Source organism: Triticum dicoccoides, chromosome 7B, assembly GCF_002162155.2.
Source record: "Triticum dicoccoides isolate Atlit2015 ecotype Zavitan chromosome 7B, WEW_v2.0, whole genome shotgun sequence".
Lineage (NCBI taxonomy): Eukaryota > Viridiplantae > Streptophyta > Magnoliopsida > Poales > Poaceae > Triticum > Triticum dicoccoides.
This window is the reverse complement of record NC_041393.1, coordinates 672,949,998-672,956,963: the sequence shown is the minus strand read 5'-3', so window position 1 is coordinate 672,956,963 and position 6,966 is coordinate 672,949,998. Positions and strand designations below refer to the sequence as shown.

General features: G+C 41.0%; 2 long non-coding RNA genes across 2 annotated transcripts in view; both read left to right on the top strand.

The window, feature by feature from the left end:
• Window positions 1–597: 597 nt before the first annotated feature.
• Window positions 598–3,951, top strand: LOC119335516. The gene is made up of 4 exons (XR_005161900.1): window positions 598–1,047; window positions 1,119–1,167; window positions 2,661–2,765; window positions 3,434–3,951. It is a non-coding gene; the product is annotated as an uncharacterized LOC119335516 (long non-coding RNA).
• A 466-nt stretch (window positions 3,952–4,417) lies between these two features.
• LOC119335654 overlaps window positions 4,418–6,966 on the top strand; it is a 3,202-nt gene continuing 653 nt past the window's right edge. Inside the window, exons 1-6 of the long non-coding RNA XR_005161950.1 lie at window positions 4,418–4,510; window positions 4,599–4,699; window positions 4,871–4,971; window positions 5,147–5,175; window positions 5,255–5,387; window positions 5,477–5,528. This is a non-coding gene — a long non-coding RNA (uncharacterized LOC119335654). The remainder of the gene's footprint in view (window positions 4,511–4,598; window positions 4,700–4,870; window positions 4,972–5,146; window positions 5,176–5,254; window positions 5,388–5,476; window positions 5,529–6,966) is intronic.

Below are 6,966 nucleotides of genomic sequence, written 5' to 3'. Positions count from 1 at the left end.
TTATTTGACTAAATGATAATATATGCCCCAGGGTTAATTAGTACCTAAAATGCTACCTTTGGTTTGTGAAAAAGACCTAGAGTGGCTTCTGCAGCTCCTGTTATGTTTCATTGATTCAGTCATGTAGTAGGATAGTTCCACTGGATTTTACTAAATGGTTTTGTAGCTTTACTTAGTGAAAATGCCTCAATTGGCGGGTGGGATGGACGCCGGCGAGGCCAGCCCCCCCCCCTCACACGCAGGTACTCCCCCTCTCCCCGTTGTGCCCTCTCTCTTCTCCGACCCCTCTTTCTTGTTACATACAGGCAGCACACCATATGAATCAAAAGTTAATCACGTGCTTCTTGGCCCTCTCTCTCTCTCCCTCTCTTCACATGTACTCTCGTGGATTTAGTCAGATTTGATTTATTCTTGTTTCCTTTCCAGATTTAATTTCATCCTTGTTTCCAAGATCTTCCTATTCATAATCTATTAAATAATGACTTGTACATACGTATTTTATCATGTCTACTAATAATCTCATCACATTGCAGTTCATACATCAGTTTATTTTATCCTGTTTCCTTCAAGTATGTATTTAGGCTGTTCACTTTCCCTTTTTCAGATGTATGCCATGTATGTGTAGCCATGGTTCTGAAACACCCCCATTCCTTCTCTTCCTATCAATTTTCATTGATTCAGTTATTTGACTAAATGATAATATATGCCCCAGGGTTAATTAGTACCTAAAATGCTACCTTTGGTTTGTGAAAAAGATCTAGAGTGGCTTCTGCAGCTCCTGTTATGTTTCATTGATTCAGTCATGTAGTAGGATAGTTCCACTGGATTTTACTAAATGGTTTTGTAGCTTTACTTAGTGAAAATGCCTCAATTGGTTTCCGCAACATTGCTTGTCTGTTGGCAGCTGGAGCATACTTGGTACATGAGCCTTGCTGTGAGTGGTGGTGCAACGGTGACCTTGACGAGCAGGGCAATGGCCAGACACGAGTAAGACACCAAAGATGACTGGAAGCACTCAAAAAGTTTACCACGCTGGAGCTATGTCAGGTACCTACTATTCTTTTGTGTTGTGTGTTTTCTATTTCCCGTCAGAAACTCATTCCATAATCAATTTGCAGGTTGTACGAGGGCAGTTAATGAATATACTTGCGACCCTTTTACTCTCAGGTAAATCACTAATTATTACATGATCTTTCATAGTTGAAGTACCTACCAAAGGTAGTTATTTTATCCTTCTAACACGAGCAATGAACATTTTTTTCCATTAATTATGGTCACATTATTGCTTCTTGGTTAAAAAAATTCAGTAGAGGGTTGTAGCTATTTGGAGTGCAGAATTATTAAGTACAGAGCAAGGATTCCAATTGGTCATACATGAAGTGATACTCTTGCAAGAGCTATGCAATTAAAGTTCATTTAATTACAGTTTCACCACACTATGAAAAGGGTACAACCTACCAATCTTGAGAGCATTAATGTAACAACTTTTTGTAGCTTAGAAATCCAATGGAAACTAATAAGGTAAATATGCTTCTTTCTTGCAGACTTGCAGTTCTGTTTTATTCATTACCCTGCTGCAAGCTCTTGGTCGTATACTGTATATAAGTAAATTGTCTTTGCTTCTTGGTCCAAGGGACAAAATTGCTGAATGATTTTGGCATCTCCTGATTTTCCTTCTCCATGGTTTGCCATGTTCTGTGGTCTGAATTTAGTTTCTTTTTCTTTGTCTAAATTCTGTGCAAATTCATGGAACCCACACTGTTTGCAAGTTCGGTTTGCCTTTTTCCTTTAAAGATTTGTACTGCTCTATTTTTTTTAATTGTTGAGGCAACAAAATACCCCTTATGTCATGTATGCTTCTTTGATAGCAGTTTATTAAGTGCTTATACCATAGTATCTCTGATATAAGTACTCTAATTATAATAGTAGCAATCTAAATTTATTATTGGCTTGAAAATAAAATATTTGTGAGGATAGAAAGGAAATATCAGCTTCACTCTGCATTTCTTATAGATGTACCTAGGAGAAATGCAGAATTAAGAAGAGCTATTTTCAGAACACCACTATCTATATCTCTATATATATGCGGAACTCAAAACTCTTTTTGAAGATGGATGGATGAACTTGATCCCTGTCCATCTCTGCTTTTTGTCGGTACATGATTGTGCACCTCCTATGCCTACTTAATTGTGTGTTCATTTTGTTAATCAAGAAGCATATGATTTTATGGCTGGGTACGTTAAAAATATATAAAACCTTTCTTCTTTTGGATAATCTGTTTCCCTTTCGCTAATCTTTGTTACTTGCATACACATCTATGCATACTATTCACTACTGCTACCAATCCCATGCTTGTTTGTTCAGATACTTGAATGGTGGAACATGGCTTTTGTTCGATGGCGATTTTCCATTCTTTGTATGTGTTGCATTCTTTTGTCCAAAAGTAGAGATATACTTTCTTCAAGAAGAAAATGCTAAGTCTTTTACTAGCAAAGATGTCGATCTTGCACATTTAGCTCTCTACGCACAGTCTCACTATCATCTTCTGTAGTTTATTTATAGGGGTTGAATACAGAATTTTAGCCCTCCTATTTTAGAGTATGAATCGGAATCTAAATCAGCAATTGTAAAAATGATCAGTAATTGTGCTTACTTTTCAGACTCTCCTCCTTTTCTCGCTGCTGAACCCCTGCCATCATCATGTCCAGACTGGCTGTCTCCATGGTTGTGGCGCCAAGGTCACCGCATCTTACATCCTGATGCATGTAAGACAATATGATTAAGCTCCCTGTATTTTGTTAATTTTTGGTCTTACTAGCGTATATATTCATTTCTATTTTGTGCTCATGGGGCCTTGATGTATTACGTACAAGGTGTGTTAGGTTGAAGCATGAGGCTGGAAGGGGTCTTGTGTGAGGACTAGCGTTTGCTTTAGTCAAACCAAAATACTTCTAAAATTGCAGCTGCACTTGTTGGTCCGATGTACATGAGAAGCCCCAATTTTGTTGGCAATAGATGCATGGTTTCTCAGTAATTAAAATAACTTATTTTTTATATGATGTATGGCAGTCATGTGTCTGATGTTCTTCGTGTATCGGATTCCAAGAGTTTTAGGATGGGCGGTACGGTTCCCATGTTTGATGTTTTTTACTTTCGCAAAATTGGTCGATGCTGATGAGAATGGCACCGGTGGTCTTCGACACTTATATTTTTTATGTATATAATGTTCCCAAGTTTATTCTTTTACTCTCTTTGGTTCAATAAGATTAAGATACATACTTTGCCTTGTGCTGAATCTGATGTCATTCAGATTCTAGGATTTTTAGGATGGGTTGCAAGTTTCTCTTGTTGGACGTTTTCTTTGTTTCTTAATTTTTTTGTGATAACATGGGTGATCCTGTTTCTACCTCAAACTTGCCTTTCTATGTTTCAGTTTCAGGAAGACATTATTTGATGTTAGATGGCCATTATGTTCGCTTCATATGGACAGAGGACTAATGGTACTCTTCCATGAAGAGAAGCAAGTGGATCAGTATGTAGTAGCAGGTATCAATGTTTTCTCATACTGATGATTCTGAAGTAATTAGATTGAGAAAATTGCTTTATTCCCCAATTTCTCTCTGAAACCTTTGCCTTGTCCATAGTCATACCTAAATGAGTTACTTTATTTCCTATAGCTCTATTACTTTTTTCCCTAGAACCTGTCTCTTTAGTCTCCTTTACAATACCATGATCAGGAGGCAAGAAATATGTGTGAATGGAATAAGAACTGTATATAGTTATTGATAAGCATCTTCCAGTATCTAACATATAAAGCCTCCTAGAGCACCCGCCATTCAGGAGGCCTTCCCGTGCGCATCATTCCTGTCCGTTCGATCTCCTTTGACTTTGGCTCCTGGTCGTTCGATCATTTGACTGGTGGTAATTTTTGGTCACTGTGTAATTAATTTCTTGGCCTATGAATGGTGGGCTCAGCACTCACATGGATTGGCTGGGTCAGTTGTTCCCTTGTCTGCGAGGGATTAGGCAGCCACTCCGCGCCCGCCCCGTGTTCGACGTGCACATCCTGAGCCCCGCACCCCCTTGGCTCTCTCCTCTCCCTCCTTGTCGCCAACCCTAAACATTTTCCCTCTCCACCCTACAGCCGCCTCCCCTAGCTCCTCGTCCCCTTCACTCAGTCCATCCCTCATCATCTCGGATCCAGCGGATCTGAGGTGTGCGGGTGCGGAGGCGAGTTTCTCCGGCGGCGGCGGCGGCGGTCACCTGCAGGCAAAGGGCGGTGGCCGCACTCGATTTGATCTGCAGGAAAGATAGAACATGAGGAGAGAGAAGGAAGGAAAGCAGGAACGCCACCATGGGCGAGGAAGGGCAACATGGTCTTCGTGGTGGGAATGGAGGAGCAAAGGAGGATGGAGGTGGGTGGTGGGAGCAGAGTAGCAGGAGTTCCAGGTCCAGGCGACGCTCGTGGAGTGGAGAAGCTCGTCGTCCAGCATCACCATCCCCAATCTAGGTTGCTCCCCACCCCCCTCCTCCCCCCAGTTATTATATCCCAGTTCTCTGATTCTGTGATTTTGATTTCTCAATTTGTGTTTTTTCAGATCTGAGATAGAAAAGAAGAGAAATAATCTTGTGGAATTTCTTATCTGAGATAGAAAAGAAGAGAAAGATCTTGTGGAAGAGCTTGACGAAAAAGAAAGGGGTGAATCATCTCTTTCTCCCAATCATGTTTGTTTCTGCATTTTCATTTTTATGTTATATATGGTTTGCTCAATCCCTATTTGTTGCTCCCCTCCCCCCTCTTCCTCCCCCAGTTATTATATCCCAGTTCTCTGATTCTGTGATTTTGATTTCTTAATTTGTGTTTTTTCAGATCTGAGATAGAAAAGAAGAGAAATAATCTTGTGGAATTTCATATCTGAGAAAAGAAGAGAAAGATTCTTGTGGAAGAGCAGCTTGACAAAAAAGAAAGGGGTGAATCATCTCTTTCTCCCATTCATGTTTGTTTCTGCATTTTCATTTTTATGTTATATATGGTTTGCTCAAATCCTATTTATATTCAACTTCTTCGAACCATCTATTTTTCTTGCACTAGAATATTGCAAAGGGAAAATTTATCTACAAAGCTTGTCATTTTGATCTTGTGTAGGCGGCACAACTGTACACCACCATGAACAGGTTATTTCATCGCTACAACTCATATAGCAAGCTATGCCAGTATGGCAATATCTGATAGTACGGCTGCTCACGTTTCCAGGGGCAACACTCACATTTACCCTCCAAAATTCAACATTTTCATATTTTGAGGAGCTTCAGTACGTTTGCTCACCGATGAACTAGAAGTTGTTCTGTGTACTGCATGATTGAGGAAGTGCTATTGCAGATCAAAGGTGAGCCTATTCTATTTTCTTTCTTCAAGCTCAGGTGAAGGTTTATCTCCTCTTCACTAATGTTAAATCTTTATCACCGCATTGATTAGTTGGTAGAAGCATCTGCTGGGAATCAAGCGTTACATGGCTGTGGGTGACAAGGTATGCTAAGGCCATCTGCTTTATTGTGACTTAAGAGACTACAATACTCTAGGGTATCCTAAGGTTTTATTTCAATTATACGATGAGCATGGGTCCCATAACATACTCAAATAGTTAGAAAATCTGAAACACCTCTTAATTTGTTCGCTAGCAGTATGAATCAGAGTTGGGTACTTTTAGCTGTTGTGGGATGAGAATATACATATAATTGTTGGTGCTTTTGTGTTCATTTATACTAAGAAGACTAGGCCCGTCAGGGTATGATTTACCTGGGTTTTTTGGATTTTTTTACTGCCTCTAATGATTTACGCGTGTTACCAGGGACGCACGAGAACTACTTACGTGTGAACGTAATGATCTTCTCTGTTCTCTCTAGAGCGTTCGTGACCTCCACCTCTTTGACCGCCCACCGCTTTGACTGGGCTATCTCTGTCTCTCCCAAAAATTCTGGTTCAATCCCGTGTCGTGGCTCTACCGATCTATGTGCGTATAAAAAGCCCCCCGTGGCGTGGGTCTCTCCAGTCACGGCTGTGCCCAAACCGCTCCTCACCAATAGACCCATCTCTCATGATACTGCCCTCTAGCCTCCACCCGAGATACCATGGCGCGCTACGTCGCCGCTCCGGCTGGCCGGCCGAGAGGTGCGTGCAGGCAACAACATGAATCAGGAGAGCTGCGTACCATCGCCTCCTCATGGATCTTCCTCGGTTCCGGCTCCCTGGCCTGAAGGCACAGATAAACAGCGGTGGCCTTTGTGTGGTCCAAGGGGGCAAACCTGCAGCTGGTGGCGAATAGCTCGCTGCCCTGCTGCTCTCCATCCTAATCGGCTCCCCTCATCCTTCCCCAGGTTCGCTCCGGCTGCCGGTCCCCTCCATCTACCCCATGGCCGATGTTAAAGAAATAAACACATGATGTGCTGAATAGCTGACATACAGAGGAAATGCTACAGCTTGACGATTGTTGCAGAACTACATCATTTTTAGGTATTTAGTGTTCCTTTTGTGATAGTTTTCTCTCCTATAAAAGTAAAATGAATCATTTTTAATTCTTTGAACAAGGTTGCCAAAAGTAGGGCGCTCAGCCGTTGAGGCATTATCACATTTTTAAGAAGCTTCGCAAAATCTGCTCTTATACTAAAGAAATCTAATGTAGGTTTGTTGGCCTTATTGGGTACTGATATGCTGAACACATGATATTAAATATATAGTGAAGTGGGTATGTTTATACTATCTACACAGGATTGCCATTTTCTTGAACTGTTGTTGGGATTATCATGGATTGGGATGCATTATGATAATAAGATATTAGGTATTGATATATGATCTGTATGTCACACTTGACTTCATCATTCTTTGTTTTCAGATCTATTCTTTAGGCATACACTAATGTGGTAGCTTGGGTCATATTCTGTAGCTAATTTAGTCACCACAATACTCGG